Source organism: Lissotriton helveticus, chromosome 3_1, assembly GCF_964261635.1.
Source record: "Lissotriton helveticus chromosome 3_1, aLisHel1.1, whole genome shotgun sequence".
Taxonomy (NCBI): Eukaryota; Metazoa; Chordata; class Amphibia; order Caudata; family Salamandridae; genus Lissotriton; species Lissotriton helveticus.
This window is the reverse complement of record NC_136061.1, coordinates 1,656,763,565-1,656,786,354: the sequence shown is the minus strand read 5'-3', so window position 1 is coordinate 1,656,786,354 and position 22,790 is coordinate 1,656,763,565. Positions and strand designations below refer to the sequence as shown.

The 22,790-nt window shown below is 43.9% G+C and overlaps 1 protein-coding gene across 1 annotated transcript in view; it reads right to left on the bottom strand.

The window, feature by feature from the left end:
* The window catches only part of SLC12A8 (solute carrier family 12 member 8), an 838,951-nt gene extending 819,350 nt beyond the window's left edge, over nt 1-19,601 (bottom strand). Inside the window, exon 1 of the mRNA XM_078682439.1 lies at nt 19,401-19,601. The gene's annotated coding sequence lies outside the window, so the exon portion shown is untranslated. The remainder of the gene's footprint in view (nt 1-19,400) is intronic.
* Nucleotides 19,602-22,790: the final 3,189 nt, after the last annotated feature.

Sequence of the window (22,790 nt, the reverse complement as noted above, 5' to 3'; positions counted from 1 at the left end):
TGGTGGCCCTCCCGCGTCTGCTATACCAACTGCAGAACCACCCTTACCCTATCTCGCCACAGTGGTTCCGACAGGTCGACTCGTCGTTAGGCCAATTCCTCTGGGCCGGGAGTGCGGTGAGAGTGGCGCTCCGTACCTGCTTCCTCTCCACATACTGCGGTGGATTGGCGACGTCAGATGTTTTGTCCTATTATCAGGCATCTCATCTGTTGATATTGAACGAATGGTGGTATGGGGACCGGGGAGACCCAGCGTACGCCCTTGAGAGGCATCTAATGGAACCGGACACTCTACACACTATATTATATTCGGCTGGGAAGAGGAAGAGGCTCCCAGTCGTTACTCAGTTGGTTTTCCGGATTTGGCGACAGGCGCTACGCCGTATGGGGTGGTGGAACAGACTGACGGAGGAAACCCCATTGTGGCAGAATGGTCGAATTGCCGGCCCTGGCGTCCCTACAGGGGTTCCGCGGCTGGGACATGATAGGAATATCGGCGTTGGGCCATGTTATGGAAGGCACGACCCTTAAATCGTTCCAAGAGCTGAGGGAAGACTATGGCATGCCCAGAAATCAGTTCTTTAAATACTTACAATTCCGTCATGCCATCTCACCCGCCTTGGAAGGCCTGGACTCCTTGCCCGAATTCAGCCCCCTGGAGGCTAAGGTATTCATGGGGGAATTGGAAGATTAGAAGATATCCCGCATCTACCAGAAGTTAGTTACGCATTGCTCCCCTTCGCTAGATAAGCTGCGGATCACATGGGAGGGGGACGTGGGTGAGCTGGAAGAGGAAGACTGGAGAGAAGCCCTTGAAGCCCCAAGGGGAGCGGCCATTGCCGTACGCCTAAGATTTATTCAATTCAAATACCTACATAGAGCTTACTATACTAGGGAGAGGCTATGGCGGGCTGGCCTGATTGCATCCCCTGAATGCTTGAGGTGTGGTCGGGAGGTGGGCACCTTTATGCATACGGTATGGTCATGTGGAGCGCTGGAAAGGTTCTGGACAGGTGTGTGGGGCTGTCTGTTCGAAGTGTTGGGCTAGGAGCTTCCCCGTACGCTGCAGTTGGGCCTTCTCCATGTTATGGAACAAGTGGGTGGTTAAAATCTATAAACGGCATCTACTGCTTCTAGGCCTTACAGTAGCCAAGAGGGATGTGGCTCGAGCCTGGAAGGACCCTAGGGCCCCCCCCGGTGGGAGTAATGAAAAGGGTTTAGATTTCTCCATGGGGTTGGAGCGTCCAGTGTTTGAGGTCCGAGGCTGCCCCAGGAAACACTATAAAATATGGAGGAGATGGGCAGATTACAGAGTACTGTGGCTGGAGCCGCCAGTGCAACATGATGTTGATGCAGGACAGATGCGCTTAGATCCTGGGTGAGGGAGAGTATACATCGAATGTTTCATAAATGATCATTTCTTTTTAGGGGGGTTAGGGTGGGATCCAGGTGGGGGAAGTTGGTGGGGGGAATGGGTGTGGGAGGGCTGGGGTAATTGTTTAGCTTTAAACTATTGTATGGATTGCCTTTCAGTGAATGTTGCTCATCTGCTTGCAGCTCCTCCGGTGTCCGGAGTGCTGCGTCCTCTTTGCAATCTCTCAATAAAAAAAATTTGTTCTGAAAAAAAGATACAACAGATCTTGTTAGAGAGCGCACTGCGGAATGGCTGCCTGTTGAGACAGCTCTGCCGGTCAATCCTACGTAATGCCCTTGTATTAGCGGAAAGCAGTGTCATTTCGCCGTGAAACAGGTTGAAATGTGAATCGGAAGGTGTACAGCTCCTTCGGACGGTGAAGTTTCGCGCTGAAATGCACCACAGACACCGAAATCAACCTTGAAGTGCTTGGCCCGGGCTGCGAGAACCACAAACAATATGGCGGCCGCCTAATGCAGACACGGAGATAACGGCAGTGGGGGAATCTGACTCACGAACGCGGCTGATGCCGAGTCGGAGCCGCATGCAACGCGGACACCACCCGCCAAAAAACACTGCTTGCTGAATGCCCGAAAATAAAAAGGTACTAATCGCTAATTAGTGGAGGAGGGAGAAACGCGAGATGACCCATATTGCGATGAGGTTGCATTTGCGAGACTGTACAATGTAAGCGGAAGCGGGCGGGATTACCGCGACTGTAAATATCCGCTTGTGATCTCCATAATGTCTGTGCAAATATACTTTAAAACTGAGGCCCGAGGATAGGGTTTAGACACCACGCAAATCCCTACAGGACCAGCGGCGCTTCCGCAGGCATAAAATGGCGGACATAACACGAGCATCAACATCAGAAACAGAGTGCTCGGTAAAGCACTATTCCGCTGCCGCTTGTGCAGTGCCCAAAGTTCAGCTGTAAGTGTCGGCACACGCTTGGAATTTGCTAATACAATACTGGTGGTGGGTGCTATGAGGCCACACGGCGAAGTGACCCTGAAACGTGACCTGATCGTAAAATGGCGGCGACAATGCCTGGGCATAACACACGAAATAACGGCACTGTCTGGCTTACCGAGGAGATGTGCCGGGAGGCGGAAAGACGAATGGTATGCTCGGATCCTTCCTAGTGTATAATGAGAACATCAGGGCCTGGTCACATAACAGTTCACTTTTAAAAATTGGCGCGCGAAACAGCAAAGCGAAACTATTGCACCAAGATAATCCGCCCTGCTTTGCCGTCTGGCCCCGGGACCAAGGCCGACTGGTGCCATCATACATGACGCTCACGACCATCCCAAATTGAGGGCGTAAGTGCGAACCACACCTAATTACTACAATCACAAACGTGCTGAATGCCCTGGCACGCACTCGACCTTCCCAGTCAGTTTGGCGCCCTTAGTCACGTTATAGCGTATGGAACCCCTTGACTAAGCCGCAAAAAAGTGAACAATCGCTGCAGTCAACAAGTACAGGCACCCGTAACCATGGGGAAGCCAGACAAACAGCAACCCAAACTCACTTTCGAATCAAAGAAACCATCCAAAGATGCGGCGGCGCATTCAGATACAGAACTTGACCAGGGAGCAACTTCTAGTAGTACCAAGGAGACTGTCCTTAAAGCAATACAATCTAGTCTACAAGACATTAACGGGAAACTCGACATTCTGACCCAGCGAGTAGATTGCATGGCTGCGAAACTAGACAAACAAGGAGAAAGTCTGGATAACGCGGAGGTCCGCATCGCAGAGGTGGAAGATGAAACAAACACTACTGCTGGCAAATGCAAGGGTTTGGAAAAAGTACTGGAAGTAATTAAGAATAAGGCCGAAGATTTTGAGGCACGATCACGCCGCAACAACATACGAATAGCGGGTGTGCCGGAATCCACGGATACTGGTCGGATGGAGAAGTATGTGGAGGACATGCTCCAATCAGTGTTTGGGGAAAACAGTTTTTCCAATGTCCTAATTGTGGAGCGCGCACATAGATCCTTGGCACCGCGTCCACCTCCCGGTACCAGTCCGTGCCCAATTATCGCGCGGGTTTTAAATTACAGGGATAGAGACACAGCACTCCGGTTGGCAAGAGAGAAACAGCAAATAACGTACCAAGGAAACAAGTTGGAATTCTATCCCGACTTCACAATGGCAGTCCAGCAAACAAGGAAGGAATTTGCACAGGCCAAAACTAAACTGCGAGAGTTATAAGTGGAATATGCTATGCTTTACCCTGCAAAGCTGAAGGTAACGTGGGAAGGGAAAGCGAAATTGCTACAAACTCCGAAAGCTGCACAGGATTTTATCAAGAAAATCAGCTCGAAACGTAGAGATCGTCGGCGAGAGGAGAATAACCAGGACTCGGACTAAGAGTGACTGTCTGGAAAAAGCGGAACGAGGATTGAGGATAGGCACTATGATAAGTAGAAAATAACTTCCACCGACAGCTCCTGGTTCAATGATTTGTACATTTAGGACACACGTGGCATGTACAGACTGGGTCATGTCTGAGAATGTAACAGATGCCTTGCGCCACATGGGTACCATGGAACTGAACCATATAGTGGTAAGAACAGTCATTCAAATACTGCTCACTCTGGCGTAGATATACCAAATGAACTGCTCCTGTCCCACTACAGGTAATATGCAGATAGCCTACTGTACTGATGGAGTAAGATAAATGCTTATCATTCACTGTATAACACAAATGACATGAAAGTAAAAGATAGTGCTATAAGATTGTGCAGACTGGGACGCATTTAAGTACTGATAAATACCAAAAGAGATCTGTTTTCAAATTGCTAACTACCAGCATTTATGCTGCATTCTTATTGTTACATTGACCACATCCGCCACGGTGGATGGTGTTGTGTGCCCATGGCAGACCCTCCAATGGGTACTCCCCGACTTGGTTATGGTTTTGTTGAGGGATGTGTAGGGATATGTCTTTGGCATGTTTGGGGTGTTAAAGTAGGAGGGGGGTTGGGGGATGAGGGTATGTTTTACAGATCAGATTGTTTGAGATGCAACGCCACAATCCAGGGATGCTTTGAACTCGATTGTTGGACAGATACCTGTATTCATCAAACATGTATCGAGAGAGATATTTTTATATGGGGATCAGATGTCAACTTAAGTTATGACTACAGATAGGCTAAGACCTGCACATTTGAATTTATTAACATGGAATGTGCGAGGACTTAAAAACCCAAAAAAGATAAGGCACATGTTTTCATACCTAGATAGACTGCATATTGACATCGCTATGCTCCAAGAAACACACTTAGCCCCTTATTCCAATTGCAGATTAGGGCATAGATGGGCGGAATCATGTCATCATTCTAAGTATTCCTCATATGCTAGGGGTGTGACCATACTGGTCAAAAAAGGCACAAATTTATCCATTGACGCATCTGAGACTGACCCCATGGGTAGATATGTCATTATCAGGGGGGTGCTATGGGGACAGAAAGTGGTGCTTATCAATACATATGGACCTAACACTGATGCGCCTGAATTTTTTCATGAAGTATGGCAGAAATTATATGATGTAGCAGATAGGACGATCATATGGGGAGGAGATCTCAACTTGGTCCTAAATGAGCAATTAGATAGATCGGGATCTACGGTAGAACCCCACAAGAAAGCCATGTGCAAAATGAATGATATTATGACAGAACTCACACTGTATGATTTGTGGCGCATCAAACACCCGATGGGGAGAGAAGCAACACACACCTCTAGTATGCACAACAGTTGGTCCCGCATAGATTATTGGGTAGGATCACAAAATGTGTTGCTCTGGACTGATGAGGTTAAACATCTTCCAAGGACGCTATCCGATCACAACCCCGTTTTCTTATCGCTTACACTCCCCCATTATATACCACCACCTTACAGCTGGCGTTTTAATTCTAGGGCTCTGACAGACACGGTTTACAAGGACACGATCACAAACGCCATATCAGAATTCTTTCTTCTCAATGAGCCCTCCACAGATGATCCAAGTCTGCAATGGGAAGCCTTTAAGGCGACATTGCGTGGAGTGTGCTTGAGCACTAATGCAGGAATATTGAAAGATATTTGCCGGCAATTAACTAAAAGTGAGGATAAAATTAGGGGCCTAGAGCGCGAGTACGAACAATCACAAAACCTGAAACTGCTGGGAGATATTAGGGAGATAATGACAGAACATCAGTCTTTGGCCGAGGATGAAATAAAATACAGGACGAAACATGCCAGAGCCAGAACTTTTGGTGAGGGGGATAGTCCCGGGAAGGTATTAGCCTCTAAAATATGCCAGGGCCGGGCTGCGCAAACAGTGCTGCAGGTCAAGAACTCAGATGGGGAGATGCAAACCACCATCGAGGGTATACTGGAGGAATTTAGGACCACATATGGTTCACTCTATAAATCACACCACAACTTTGTGTCTAAAACCATCACAATAGAAAGGGGAACAAGGCATGGTTGCCCATTGTCACCACTCCTATTTGCATTAGCACTGGAGCCCTTAGCATGCAAAATTAGACAAGGGCATCATTACTATTACTCAGCCTTGCAATTTTTAGAGAGACCGCTTCACATATCAATGTATGCAGACGACATGCTGCTCTATGTGCGAGATCCAGACTGCAATCTAGCCCCACTGCTCAGAGAATACATTAAATATGGCCGGCACTCTAGGCTCCAAATAAATTGGGATACATCGATTATAATCCCCCTCACAGATAGTACGACCCCGCATACTACAGAATTCCCTTTGGAATGGCAACATGACTAAGTGCGATATTTAGGTGTGTGGTTTCACAGGGATCCCGAAATTGTCATACGAGAAAATTACGGTAAGGCTGTTAGCAATATTACGACCAAAATTGGACGATGGATCCAACTACTTTTATCACTAGCTGATAGACTAGTGATAGTCAAAATGGTAATACTTCCTAAATTCCTATACCTGTTTAATAATATTCCCATCACACCACCACCCGAGGTGTTCAGACAGATACAATCCTTGCTTAATAAATTAATATGGGTGGGTAAACAAGCCAGGATCGAATTGCGAGCTCTAACGCTTCCATACTCGAAGGGGGGTTTTAAAGTACCGGACTTCAAACTATATTACTTATGTGCACAAGCTCAATATGCGTACCACTGGTACCACCGTACTCCATACCTCACTCACACAGCAATAGAGGAGAGTGATGCACACCCTATTCCATTGACTGCGATAATAACGCATAAAAGGCCACCGCTGCACGGTAAAGACATAAACACGGTAGATACTACAAACGCTGCATGGTATCAAATAGGGAAGTTGGCACACAAATCCCCTATATATGCACCTGCTCTCTCCTTGCAACACCATCCCAACCTGTCCGTCACCCAAGAGGAGATAGGTATGGGCCTATTGAGACAGATAGGAATTGATAAGATGGGGGATCTATATAATGAAGGAACGTTCAAACAAATGCAGGACTTTGATTATGTCAGTAATCAAACACTACTATTTCGCTTCACAATTCATAGACTACAAGGGGCGATCAAACAGCACTACCCCACATATCCAACTGCACCCTGACAACTGAACGCACTACAATTGATTATCACATCTCCCAATGATAAAAAGCTCATCTCACGACTTTATAATGTGGTGCAAGATGAGATAGCAGACGCTACACACAAAGCACATGCCAGATGGACTGGGGCCTTGGAAACTCCACTCTTGGACGAGGAATGGCAGGAAGCTTGCTCGGTAACTGAAAGATTAACACCTAACGGAAACTTGAGAATACTGCATTATAAATACTTACATCAAACTTACCACTCACCAGCAATCTTCATAAATATGGCCTAAGACCGGATGCACGCTGCAAACGGTGTAGACATGAATCAGCAGACTTTATACACCTAGCATGGAATTGTCCACCTGTGCTGGAGTATTGGGGGAGAGTCACACAAATATTGGGCAATATAGTTGGGGTCCCCATTGAATGTTCAGTACGTACATGTCTGCTAGGCCTCTTAACCAATGTTCGAGCGGCGAGACGCAAATTTTGTTTAATTGCAATGCTACTAGCTAAAAGGCGAGTATCACTGGCCTGGGATAGTAAAAATACACCGAAAACCAGACAATGGACCCGTGACATGTCATACTGCCATGAAACGTTACTCACCTATGAAGAGGAACTACCATTAGGATCACGCCCACGTGAATATTGGTCCTATCTGGTCGCCTATCTGCAAAATAACTCCAATGTGTAAATACTATATATAACACTCTCTGTACCCAAAGATGATGTATTTCTGGACTCGAGAAGGTATTTTTTGTATATGATATAAGACAATAAGTATCATGCCAGGATGTGGGATGCGGTAACATGATGATCTGTATGTTTGTTTGCTTGAACGTGTTCTTTTTCTGAAACTACCAATAAAAAGAATAGGAAAAAAAAAAGATACAACAGATCTTCTTGGAGCACTTCAAGGCATAACGTGGCAAAACAGCTATTGCTTGATAACGATGGATGTGGTTACCCTATATACAAACATTGACAACACCCTGGGTCTAAATGCCTGCCAGTACTTCCTGCAAGAAAGGAACATCCATTATAAAGAACATAATGAGATGCTGATGGACACAATTGCTCTAAGCTTAATACACAATGTCTTTCTATTTGGAGAGGAATTCCGGGAATACTTCAACATTCTGAACACAAGCATACCCAATTTGAACTTCACTTGTGAAACAAGTAAAGAAAAAGTTGTGTTCCTGGACGTGGAAATCTATATAAAAAATAATTGTTGGGAAACAACCTTACATCGGAAAAAAACTGGGACAAACGCTACCTTGGAAGCAACGAGTTTTCACCAACCATCTTTGATATCGAGCATCCCCTTCGGGGAGTTCTTACGCTTGCGGAGAATCTGCTGTGAGGAGCAGGAATGGAAAAAACATAGTGCAGGAACAATAAAACGATTCAGGGAAAGACAATACAGTAAAAACATCGTAAACAAACGCTAGAATAAAGCAAATGAAAAAACAAGAAAGGAATGTTTAGCTCCAAAAGGTTGTGAGAATGAAATTAAGGAAGAGCCTATAAGACTCATTATGGATTTCAGTCAGGAATCCAAGGAAATTGCAAATATCATTAAAAAGAACTGGAAGATCTTGCAATTGGGCACAACAATTGGAGAAAAAATGGGGCCCCATCCAGTAATAACATATCGAAGAGCGAAAAATGTAAAATATCGGCTGGTTCATAGTCATTTTAAATCAAAATCTCAAAAAAACACTTGGCTGAAAACAAAGGGCTTCATAAAATGCCACAAGTGTAAAGTATGCGAAATCGCGAAACCAACAGCAGAAGTCACAATGGCAAACAACAAGGTCTGGCACATCAGGGACTTAATTACGTGTAAGAGTCAATACACAGTTTATGTCATTGAATGCCCTTGCATGTTAAAATATGTAGGCAGCGCCATTTGTGACTTCAAAGAAACACATACTTGAGCATGAGGAGCAACAAAGAATAAAGATATGAACAATGCTGTGGCTAAGCACATGGAAACACATCATAATGCTAATTGGAAAGCGTTAAAATTCTATGGGATCGAAACCATACCTGTAAATGAAAGAGGAGGAAAACGGGAAAAAAAACTGTGGCAAAGTGAATCCCGGCATATTTTGAACCTCAGAACCAAGACACCTTTTGGTTTAAATCAGTCGGAAGAACTGTATATACATATGTAAACTTCCTTTCAGCTTCCTCTAAGGTGCATTAGAAACAGAGTAGAATATTTGCTCAGGAAATTAAGCACTTGACAAATACGATGTCCACAAACATTTTGGCAAAATGTAAATTCATGGGAGGTTTTGGCGTAATGAGAGCCCACTGGAGGGCACGATTTTCTTTGGGGTTCTTTGGGGTTGGTTCTATGTCAATCAAAATTGAACCAACATTAAAAATGACTGTAATGCCATAATTCCAATTCCCACCGGAGGAAGGATATGTTAATAGCTTTGGAAAACAAAATGCATGAAAGACGTGTAATTTAACATTTAAATGTACCCACTAAAGGGGTAACAAATAGAGGACCTGGATTTATGGTATCAATCATGTATAAATGTCTTTCACAAACACAAAAAGCTTCTTTTTATATTGCCAAGAAATGTAACATTGCCGTTTTGAAATGAAAGGTGTACATGTTAAAGAACATCATAATTTGGCCAATCGTGATTGTAAATATTGTGTAAAAAAACACATTGTGTATGCACCTTGTAAATAATAAGAATGTAATTGGTGAACACTCGGGACTACAATCACCAAATATGCTTGGTGTAGTCCGGGCAAACACACAGGAAATACCTTAATCAGGGTTTCCTGTCAGCAGATACTTGAATAAGTGAATAATCATGTGACCATTTAGCCGTGAACAAGGTATTTGGATATACCGGAACGCTTGGGCTAATCTGTGCTGGCTTTAAAGATAAATGATTTAAGAAGAAATTAATATCGTGCAAAGAATCCTATATATATATATATATATATATATATATATATATCTCCAAGAGCATCATGTAAGTCGGCTCAAAACTAAGGTTTTCATTTGCAGAGACGAGGTTTATTATAAGCCCGCAGGACAAGAATGGCGATGGTGAAAGCGCACTCTGCTAACAGAAAACTGAAAACCATGTTGTCATACAGGAACAGCCAACTAAATGTAAACTGACACGGATCAGCAAGGGACATATGAGCTCCAGCGCTACGTCAAATATTCAAACAGAATTGCGGAAAAGGATAAAAAGCGAAAAATGTGTTTGGAGAACGCAGGACAAAAGAAATCGCCATACCTCGCTCTGCCAAGCCCATGCTCTGAAGTAATCAAAAAGCAAACACAGGTGGTGAGCACTGCCAGTGACCCACCTGTTTCCTTCACATGCAAGATAATTCCCTGCATCCGGGAACGGGACTCGAACCCGCCCACACAATGCCAAGTTTCCAAACTCCCTTGAAGCTTATTCCACATCGGCTGAGCGTCTGGTATTGGCTATCTAAGGTTGCCCTGAGTTTGCATCGGCTAAATAGCAAACTAATGTAACCGAACTATAAACACAATGTGCAAAGCTTTATTATATTCTGGTGAGAGGAAGCTATATATTGAGAATAAAATGTTCGCCGTTTTTTACCCAAAAATTACACATTCGTTATTTGCGAACTAAATAAAGTTATGGAAAACATAACATGGGACCCGCAACAGCGCAGACTAAAAAACGCTACAATGTGTTTACACCAGGACTATACACAAGTAAGGGTGCCGTCACTGATTTTTTTCCTCATTTGCGCCAAAAACAGTCGAGAAGTACTCCAGCCTCTACTAAACGTTACCCCTAGTACTGCATTAGTAATAGCTTTCATTTCTGTCCAGAACAACAATTTCCAGGAAGCCAAGAAGTGGATTCAAGTGCATGTACATGATCGGGGCTTGCTCGGTGCTCCCTGGAGAATGGTGTTATTATTATCCCTAATTTGTTGGGCCAATTAGTGTTATCTCACAATGGGACAAAAGTGTGGAAGCGTCCACCAGTTCTACTTAGCTGCTCATCGTTTAAATCAAACCCAGAGTTGGAGGCTAGGCAGGGAAGCAAGCAAGGAGATGGGAAAAGTAGATCAGACAACTGCGCCATTCCAACCTCTTCACATCATATGCCACAGAACCTCCTGCTCAACCTGCATTACTTCTACGCAGAAAAATCATCTAACAATGATCCATGATGGCGACTTTATCAAATTAATGATTCATTTATCATACAAATGATCATATCATTTCTATTACAAAATTCATTGTACATGTACATTTTCTGTAGGTTTTTACAATTATTTCATTATCACAAACCTCATAACCAAATACCAAACATACATATCAGTCATACCTCTAATACACCCAGTGAATATCAAGCAGGATAAAAAAAAAACTTGATACCCAGTCTTCCATATCACTAGGTCTTGGACACTGGACCACACTATAAGAAGCGGTTCACACCAGTTTTGGTGGCTAGAATTACTTTAATACCACCTTCTTCAGGACCAGCAAATATTTAAAAGATTTCTTCTTTTAGTTAATAAAGAGCTTGTAATATCTAAAAGGTGCAAACTAAATAGATCTCAATACTTTTCATGGATCATTGAAAACATAGCATAACAATCCTTTGTTAAATAATATTTTCTACTCTTATCACTCCTTTCCAATTACCATAAAGTGCCTTTAAGTGTGAATGCCAGAGCTCTGCTAGATCTTTTCATTCAGCGGTGTGCTATTTGCCATGCACTCATTTTACTATACAGAGGTACCCACATGAGGTAAGATCTGAATCCAGTAAGTGTCTGGGTGGTAGACTTAAAAATCACATTCTCTCACTTGATCCTATTACCATATGGACTCCAGGGGCAGCTGCCACCAATCTAAAGTGGAGGGGAAACCGGGTGGGGGGAGGATTGGGGGTGAATTAGGGAATACTAATAAATAAATAAAAGAAGACTTGCCTGCGCCAACGCTGCCTCGCCGCTCCTTTCCAGCTCTCCTCCAACCTCCTGGCAGCCTATGGACCTCAGCACAGGTTCCCCAGCCTATCTACCCATGGCTCTCACGCCAGCATCAGAGTAGCACCTGGATTGGCCTGAGCGGACTGGCCTGACGTTCACTCAGGCATAGGGAGCCTGTGGCTTTTCTGGAACCCGGCTGTGCAACACAGCTGGGTTGGAGAAATAGAAGTGTGCATGTCACAATTTGGAGCGCCCAGTCAGTCACTGCTCCAGTCCTCCTTTTCTGTTGGCTAGGGAAGGCTAGAGGTTATGGCACAGCAAAGTGAAAAATAACATTATTTTGTAGCTATATTTCTTTTTCTTGTTTATAGCAGCACAGTGGGTGGGGGGCAATGCCCCCCGCCCTAATGAAGAACCCGCCGATGATGTACTACTTTTCAACCGTGTACCATAGTTTGATAGTTTTATATTCATCCGACTGTTAATTTGATTTTGCCAAGTTCTTAAGGGTCATATCCTAGACATAAAAAATAACAATGTCACTATGAAGGTCTCAATGCTATCAATGTATAAAAGTTGTACCTTAATTTGTATACAAATACCTTTATTGGTAGAGCCATTTACAAAGGACTCTGGTTGAGTAAAATATCATACTGAATTGTTTCTTCTTAGGCTCTGTGTCAAAAAATTTAACATGAGGCACTTTCCTCAATTTGCAAAAATATTATGTGATCCTAAAAAGTCTGTACGTAGGACAAGATAAGACAAAAAAAAACATGAGCCCAAGACTCGTCTTCTTAACCTTTTCGGTGCGGTCTATGGTCTCACTCCTTCCCCAGTGCAGATGTCAGCCAGTAGGGACCCTGGGGAGGGATCTAAGGAACCCTCCAGTGCTTACACCGGAGGATTCCTTTTTTTAAAAAAAAATAAAAAAGGGCTGGGGTGACAAGGAATCGCTCCTGCGCCAGCCTCTGCCCGCCTTTCCAAAGATCTGTGATGCCACCGATTCCCTACAGAGAGGCAGGAAGGTGTAAGCTCTCTCTCTCTCTCTCTCTCTCTCTGAGAGTTTCCCTTTTCTTTCAAACAAGTCCTTCCTGAAACTGTTTCCTGACTGCGGATCACAGTCGCACTGCTACGCACCACTAGGCCACCAGTGATAATTGTTTGCGTGGGCCCTCGTGGTAACAGAATGGGGGAAGATGAAAAAATAAAAGTGTTTTTTCCCCTGGGGGTGCAAGAGAGAAATTTAAATCAACATATTAAAAAAATTGTCAGGGGATCAGCCCTCCTTGTTTACAGTTGACCCCCGGTCGGCCTCACAACATTTTTGGGAAATGTTTGGTTCCCTAGGGAAACCAGACATTAAAAAATAATTTAAAAAATAAAAGTATGTTGTGGATTGACCCTCAGCTCATGGGACAACCCCTTTGGGGGACCAATATAATTTTTTTTTAAATGTGTGTTTCTAAAAAAATATGTATACATATTTACGGCATATGCCATATGTTTACCATCTACAGGTTACACAACACATTGTAGATTTATGTGGCACATGCAGTATATATATATGTTGGCCCACAGTGAAAGAGACTGTGCAAAGGTTGACTGGTCATCTTTTAGTTGCTTACTTTTGCATTTGATTGCTAAACTGGAACTAATGAGGTCAAATGGCCAAACACTATTACCATGCGGCGTGCTGCCCCTTCGCAAGCACAGTCTGTGCAGCGCAGCGACCTTAGCAGGTTAGATCAACCCAGAGAGCAGGCACATGCAGCAGCAAGCACAGACGGAGTGCTCTCTTGGCAGCCCCCAAATTTAGTTCAGCCCCAAATTCCGCCTTTCACTGGTGGCGCTAGATGTAGAGTCGATATGGCCAATTTTTGGGCAATGGACTACGTCCATCTCTTTTTGGATGTTGACTTCCTTGAGCAAATTGTGCCATAAACACATTTTCATACCGAAAAATTTCTGAGGCAGCATTGAGGAACTCTAGGGCCTCATTCTAGGGCACACCATTAGACTCCAACTTCACTTGAGGAGTTGAAGATTTTTTGGGGCCTTGTGCTCAAAATAGGGTAGTGCATAAACCAAGCTTGCAGTCCTACTGGTCTAATCGCAAGGTTTGGGCAACCCCCATCATCCCATCGTACATGAGCTGAGATAGTTTTTTGCTGTTGCAGCGTACACTGCATTTCACCCAGATCTTGAAAAGGTTGTTCAAAATTCGTCCTGTCGTGGAACATTTGTCTGCCAGGTATCCAGGTATTTACACTCTTGGAAAGAATATATCAATTGATGAGTCCTCGAACCTGTTCAAAGGGCTCGCGCTGTTCAGGCAGTACATTGAGAGCAAAAGAGCTCACTATGGCATCAAGTTGTACATGCTGTGTGAAAACTAAACTGGCTATGTATACAGCTTGAGAGTGTATGCAGGGAAGGACCCCCATTCTTGACCCTGTAGGTTGCCATCCCATGCTAGGAGTCACAGGAAAGATTGTATGGGAGCTTGGCCAGCCACTGCTTAACAAAGGGAATAACCTTATGTGGACAACATCTATACTGGAGTAGAGCTGTGCAGTGAGCTGTACGGAGCTGGTATTGTGGTTGCCACAAAAGATTCCCTCAGGAGTTTGTTTGTAAAAAGCTAAAAAAAAAAAAACAACAGAGCACTGCACTGCATTCAAACAAGCTGTTTGCAGTCAAGCTCTCTGACAGGTGTGATGTGTATATGCTCACTACAATTCATGCTGAGAGGACTTCCTTGTCATGGCTTTGGGTCAGATGGTAGAAGTTCACAAGCCCACCTGTATACTTGCTTACAACAAGTACATGGGCACAGTGGATGAGAATAACCAGGTTCTTTAGCCATGCAATCCAGTTGTAAAACTCCCGCTTGGTGTAAGAAACTGTTTGTGCACTTGATCCAGAAGGCAACATAAAAATTCCTATGTCGTTTATCACCAGACCACCACGAGAAGATTCATGTCTTTCCTTGACTTTCAGTTGACTGTCATTGAAAGTCTTTCTGCTACAGAATCACCAGTCTCGGCTTCATATCTCGGCTTCATATGCTCTAGAGGACATGGCAAGGCTCCGGGATTGACACTTTGTAAATCACATTCCTGGAACACCTAAAAAGACTTGACCTTGTTGTCACCATAGAGTTTGCTCTAAGCAAGGAAAGAGACAGGAGAGTTGTGTTTACTGTCCCCAGTGCCCATCTCAGCCAGCCCTGTGTTTTCCTATTTGGTCTATATTGTACCATTGAAAAGTGAAGTATCAGGAAAGTGACTAAGGTGAAGGTACCATATAAAGGGAAACCTTTCAAAGGCTGTGCATGATCTACCTTCCATGGGCCACTACTTCACTAGGCAAGCAGCCGTAAAATGTGGTTCCTCTACTTGAGGAAATCATGGACTTGCTTATGGCCAACTCAATACTTTTATAAACCGGCAGAACGTGGCACATGTTCTGTTCAGGAAACAACCTTTACAACACAGTAATTACATCGCACTACCTTTACATAGCAGTCATTACATCGTAATATCTTTTACATTGCATGTCACTACAACGCATGTCATTACAATGCATGTCACTACAACGCATGTCATTACAATGCATGTCACTACAACGCAGGCATTACATCGCAAGTCATTACAACGCATACCATTACAACGCATTGTACCCTTACACTATCTGGCACTTACCCTACTGTTGCACTCACTGGAGTTAGAATAGTAATTTTTACTCCTACACTATCCAACACTTACCCTACTGTTGCACTCACTGGAGTTAGAATAGTAATTTTTACCCCTACACTATCCAACACTTACCCTACTGTTGCACTCACTGGAGTTAGAATTGTAATTATTACGCCTATACTATCCAACACTTACCTTAAATGCAATGTAATGGTATGCATTGTAATGGTACGCGTTGTAAAGGTATAATGCGATGTAATGGAATGCGTTGTAAAGGTAGTTTCTGAAAATGCGATGTAATGGCACACTATGTAAAAGAATCTGTTGTAAAGGATGTTGCAATGTAAAAACTGCGTTGTAAAGGCATGCATTGTAAATGTATGCGTTGTAACGTCATACATTCGTTCTGTTCACATGTTGACAAGTGCATTGCAGTCCCCACACTGCACATAATGGTGGATGGAATATAAGCTTTGTTATCACGGAGTACCCTGTGTGGCAAAAACGTAAATTCTTGACTAGTATTTGAAGTGCTTTTTAAGGAATTTCTGTATACAACATACGGACCACCATTATTGCCCACAAGAACAAGAACCACAGTTAGTGTAATAAGCCTAACAAATGTCCTGTAAGACTCATTCACAAACACTTCAACTTGCTCTGAAAGTGTGCAAACTTAATTAGTAACTAAGCCTGGGCAGACTTTTCGTTACATAAATGCCATTCACTGTGATTTTCAGTGCCGGGTGTTTGTCCGCACTGTGCAATCATCGTGAACGGCACCATGCACAGCGCAAGTAGGCGCAGCTTTCTTTCTGCCGTTCGAGTAGAATTTTTACTCGAGCAGCAGCTTTCTCAATGCAAACGGATAGTTTCTCAACACGTTAGGTCGCTAGCATACGCGACCACTCGCAATGAGAAATCCGACCGCCCGCATTGACAAATCTCGTCGGGCTGTTGATTTTCCACGCTCGCGCTCACCTTGTCGTTGACTATTACGACCGAGGAAAAGTCTCGCCGGGAGGTTGATTTTTCTTGTACGCGCTCGCCAACTTGACGATGACAAGCGCAAACGAGGAAAAAAACTCAGCTCTGCCACGCGGAGCAGAGTTTTTCAGAACTACTCGAGCTCCACTTAACGCGGAAAACTCCGTAAACGCCGCGAGTGTAGCGGAGTTCACAGCCCAGACTTATAAGTACCTTTGATCATAATTAATGTTATTGAAAAATGATACAGGACACTATCTTGCATGCTGACTTTCACATTTCTAGTATCAGGAAAATATACATTTCAGTGTGTTTCAAAATTAGTGCAGATGACGCAGTACTCAGACAGTGAACTAATATATATACAACAACACAGAACAAGACAGTGAGCAGTTTCCAAGGTTGTATATGATTTTATATCAAACAAACATAAGCGTAGGTCCTGACTATTTATATATGGTATCTCTGGCAAACATGTTTTAAAAGCAACTTAGGAAGGGGATGTCAACAATTGGACCTCTAGTCTTCAGGTTTCATCTAGACAAAAGTTGTCTTACTAAAGTTCACAAGACATCGTGAGAACTTCAATGAGGGATCCTGTAAGTAATATGTACAAAAATACTTAAAGACAGAGTCTACAATATATATCAGGCCCCGCGGTACATCATTACAGTTCCGGTGGCACAAATGTTTCAGGATAAGTACAACTTTGTATTGTGTGGAGAAAGTGGTCACACCTATACATACATGAGTACTCCTATACAAAGTCAACAATGCAAAATGGGCCTTTCGATTCCTTAGACGGTCCCATAGAGGTAAATGGACTACTCAGGAAAATCACACCTTTGCAATTTGTCATGCCACCAACATGGTTGCAGATTCAAGACCTGGCTTGGAAGTTCAGGCTGGACTGTTCCTATTGGAGCAGTGCAAGACTGATTTGCATATAGATGGGTCCAAACTGAGGTGCCACATTGTGCAAAATAACAATAGATCGGGATGCTGCCCCAAGGGATTACCAGTGGCTGAGACAAATTCAAGCACTCCACCCATCACTCCTTTATATACTTCTTAATTATGGTGCCAGGCATATTATTCTGTACTTGGTGACAAATGTGTTGCCAAAATATATGAAAGTGTGGGGTTCCCATCCTAAAACAACTTGCTTCATAACTGTCAAACCTTATACATGACTGTTGTTGAAAGGGTATGAACAAGATTTGTCCTTGATAACCATGAAGCCAGATACAACACCAAAGGCATCCAAGTGATCTATTATTGGTCCCAAGTTATCCATCATTGGTACCAAACATATCCCCAGGTCTTGGATGTATAGCAGGACAACGCCGTGTGCATAGAGTGAGATAGCACAGTCTGTCTTTCACCTTTATCCCAAGTAATGCCTTTATTCGGCTCTTGTGATTTGGCACCGGCTCCATTGCCAGAACAAATAATATGGGAGACGGGAGGCAACTCTACTGAGTGCCTTTTGGTACTGGCTAGGACACGGAAATGATTCCCCCTGTCCAGACATGCACCACCTGACCAGAATACAAGAGCCTAATCCAGACAATGAATTCCTTGCCAAAGCCAACTCACTTTAATAACTGGGGTAACTAATCCCAAATCAGAGGACTGAATTTCACATCCATTCTTAATACAAATAATGTCTCTCCCTTTCCAGATAGGGACAACAAGTACCCTGGAATCCTGAGCGCAAGGAACCCGTCTCCCTCATCAGTTGCTGTTGCTTTCCTTCAACAATCTGACACAGCCTCGTTCTACCTCCCAGAGACAAGCACTTCTAGGATTACGCCTGTCCTCTGAAGGTACCTTGCTATCCAGCAACTGCCAGCATCAATGGGGCACACCACAGCCCATAGCCTCGCCAGACACCCACTAAAAAATAACATGGTTTCTCCTGGACCCATCAGCAAGCACATAGGGTTTTAGGTCCATTCAATCAGCTGAGAAAACTTCAACCGTATCTTGGTGCTGGCTAATATTATCAATGTTATTAATATCCAGTTTTGCTATTGACTGCATGCTGCATTTCTACCGTTTCTAAGCACAGTAAATAACAGGTATTGAGCATTAGCAAGTTAAACGGTGTGCACGTTTTTTTACTAATTGTATTAATCAGAGGAATTGCTTATTTTTTCCCGGTGGAGAGGAAATATATAGTCTATTCCATTACTCTAGTATTCTATGGAATCCATGTATTGTTGGATTTTGAAGTGGTCCCGTGTATTTTGGAACAAGAACCGACTAATCCAACTACAGCATTTCTTTTCGACCTATCACAGGAAAAAAGCAAACCAATAAATAACAATATTAACACTCAGTATTCGGCACTGTCGCCGGTGAAAGGTACGGTCAAGACGAGCATCATTAAAGTGTGCGTATTTGGACAAACTCAGCGGCAAGCAGTTTTTAACCTTTTGACTTGTGTGGAGCATCACTGAATCTTTACTGGCATCTGGGGACCCCCCACTGAGTCACTACTGGAACGTGGGGACCACCGATGTTCGATAAGAACGTGTACCTGCTTCTCTTGAACTCAGAACAGCTTTAAGTTTACTACGAACAGGTGTGAATTGCTCGTGGTGTCACGCCGTTGGGAAAATTGTAAACATGTAAGTTTGTAATAAAAAAAGGCAATTTCTAAGGTATTTACATAAATAATCGTCATATTTAGGGGGATATAAATTCACAAGAAGAACTTTGGTGAGATTGCTAACCTGAGATCCGCGTGGTATTCTTGGAAACTAGGGAAAACACGGTACGTGCCTCGGCGGGTGGGAAGACAGCTGGAGGGCAGACGCACTCCCTGCAGCGTCAGCGGCTTCTTGGTTGCATGGCGCAGTCGCTGCGCTCGCGCCGCTGCCTTTTGGTTCAGTCGCGCGCCCAGTGGTTCTAGACACCAGGCGGTGGCTGCGCGAGGACTCCAGGAGCCCTGGAGGAGGAGCGCGCGCAGGGCCACGTGAGCTGGCGGAAGATCCCGCCTTCGCAAACAGTAGTAGAGGCAGTGCTGCCTAGGCTCTGGGGCGCTCCCTGAACCGGGCAAACGCTTATAAGGCAGTTCAAGGATTGTACAGAAAGAACGAGCGTAACCAGTCCATTGACTCTAGCAGTGGAGACGGAACAAGTGTGACCAGAACATTGATAAGACTAGCTGTGGAATGCGCACCGATAGGATGCCTGACTGCGACAATAGCACAGAATACGCACTAACAGCAGCTCGTTCAGCAGGAGTAACCAGGGGAGTGGCTATCGAGCTTCCCATATCACGATTGATGCCAGTTTTAAGCTGGCTCTGTTTTTAAGCCAACAGCATTTATCAATTATTGGAGCTTAACAAACATTGGTAAAGCCAATAGGCCTCCCTTTAGCAAGCGCTATTATATTGGCTTTACCAATCCCAGCGTGGCTGCAGACCGCATGGCTAAAAGTTAGTAGGGTGACAAGAATTTTAAAACCCAAAACCGGGACATTATACAAAAATAGTAGAAGGACTAAAATGTTGCTTCAATCGAGTGCACAGAATGACAGCGCTCCTCAGCGGAGAATTTCAGAAGAGGCAGTAAGAACATAAATAAAATGCAATTTCTAAAGACAGTAGCTGTTGATTTAAATGCTTTGTTATAATAGATACTAACTCTCCCTACTTTGGAAAACATAAAAATACACCTCCCACGGTTTTTAGTCAACCCTCTCTAAAAACCGTGACATGAGCTAAATTTCCCTAAATCTGCCAGGACAGCTGTTGAAAAATCAGAACTGTCCCAGCAAATCCTGGACGTCAGGTCACCCTAGGTAAAGGAGAGGGGCGGGAGTGCCTTATGGAGGAGTACAGTTGAGTGTTATCGAGTGGTGGGGACTGTCATGGAGTGGTGTAGTGTGTTGTGGAATGCCATGGAGGGAGTAAGTATAATTTTGTAAAGTGGAAGGGCGTACAGCAGAGTTGAGTGGCATGTTGTGGTGTGGATTGATGCAGAGCAGAGTAGAGTGGCATAGAGGGTGTTGCGTTGAGTTTTGTAGAGTAGAGTGGTGTAGAGCAGAACAGATTGTCGGTACAGTGGAGTGGCCTAGAGTGAAGTAGAGTGTTGTGGAGTGGAGGAGCGTTGTGTCGACTGGAGTAGTGTGTCGTAGAGTGGAGTATCGTAAAGAGCAGTAGCATGGAGAAGATTGTTTCAGAGTAGAATGAAGTGGCTTAAAGTGGAGTGGTGCATGGAAGAGTGTAGTGGCATAGAGTGCAAAGTTGCAGAGTAGAGTGCATAGAGAGGTGCCGAGTAGAGTGGAGTGGCATAGACTGGAGTGATGTGGAGTCCAGTGGCAAAGAAGAGTACAGTGGTGCATAGGAGAGTGGGATAGCGTGCATTGGCATAGAGTAGAGTGGTGCAGAGTAGAGTGAAGTGGCATAGAGTGCAGTCATGCACAGTAGATTAGAGTGGTGTGGATTCCATTGATGTAGAGTGAATTGGCGAAGAGTGCAGTAGAGTAGCATAGAGTAAAGTGGTACAGAGTAGAGTGCAGTGGTGCAGAGTAGAGTGGCAGAAAATGCATTGGTTTTGAGTAAAGTAGTGTAGTGTTGTAGAGTGGTACAACCAGGTATATAGCAATTCATTTTCCCAAATGAATAGCTATATACCTGGTACACAATAAAAACATTGCAAGACGCTGCTCTGTTATTGGCTCCGAGTTCGTCGGATTCTTGGTGAACCTACAAGTTCTATATATCTCCACAACCAGAAGAGTCCAACGGATGTAATGGTATATTGCTTTAAAAATCTGTCATACTTAGAACAAGTTACAAGTGAAAACGTTGGCACAAATGGCTGTTTTTTTCAACTCATTTTCAATCTTTCCTATTTTCAACTATTAGTTTCTATTAAAAAACGTAAAGGATCTACAGAAATGACCCCTTGTTGAATTCAGAATTTTGTCTCCTTTTTTTAAATGCATATCTTTCCAGGATCTATTATTGCTTTGGTGATTTCAGCATCACAAACCCTTTGTTAATACCATTTGCAGGGAAAAAAACAGACGCCTTCATCTTCAGCACTTTTTTCCAATTTTTCCCAAACCCCTAAAATTTGACTGTATTTTGGCTAATTTCTGGGTCTCCTCCAAGGGAATCAACAAACCCTGGGTACCTTTAAAATCCCCATGATGTTGGAAGAAAGGATGCAAATTTGGCAGGGATACCTTATGTGGTCAAGAAGTTACAGGGGCTTAAGCGCGACTACCCCAAATAGCAAAAACAAAAAGGCTTAGCACAATGGGAAAAGGCCTAGTAACTAAAGAGATAGACCATATTGCCAACCTGGTCTCCCACAGGTACCCAGTCCTTATGTCCTCCGTAGAGGTGGCAATCAAAATATTTTACTCTGACCTCACTCCTCGAGCTCTCGTAGCAAACAATATGGAACGCATTCAAAGGAGCAATCCATGAAGTTATCAAAGCCATTGAGATCGATCGAAGCCAGGGAGGCTAGACTGCTTGAAAGAGTGGAGGCTCGACTGCTTGAAAACAAGCTTGCGACAGAGATTAGGCCCTTCGAGCAGCTAGACAAACAAGGGCCCAGTAGAGCAACTCAAAGTCAATTGGCTATAGCCCAGGGTCAGCTGAAAGCGCATAGACTAAACAGCGCGCGGGATCTCTGCTCAAAATGAGGGCGCTTGTCTGTGACAAGCTAATAAGGTGGGAACTCTAATGACAAAAGGAAATGTCCCCCAGCGCTCCCCGGCAGACATTGGGAAATCAAAAAGGAAGATGGCTCTTGGGCAACAAAGGAGTATGATAAGCAGGAAGCCTTTAGAAGCTTTTACCAAGAGCTTAATAGCAATGATGACAAGAACTTTGCACACATAAACAGGCATAAACAGGTATCTCAAGAACTGCACTAAGGTGGCCCTCACTTAGAAAAGTGCTTGAAATATCCTTAGTTACATCATACTTAAGACTAGCGATGAAAGCTATGCAATCTGGGCAATCATCAGGCTAACCCTCTAAGGGCTAGAGGTAATTCATTTTATATTTATATCCTCACATAGCCCTATTATTTACTGCTTGCTCTTTCTCTGGGTCTTCTAAGGAACATTTTGGCGCAACAGCAGGCGAGTAGGGG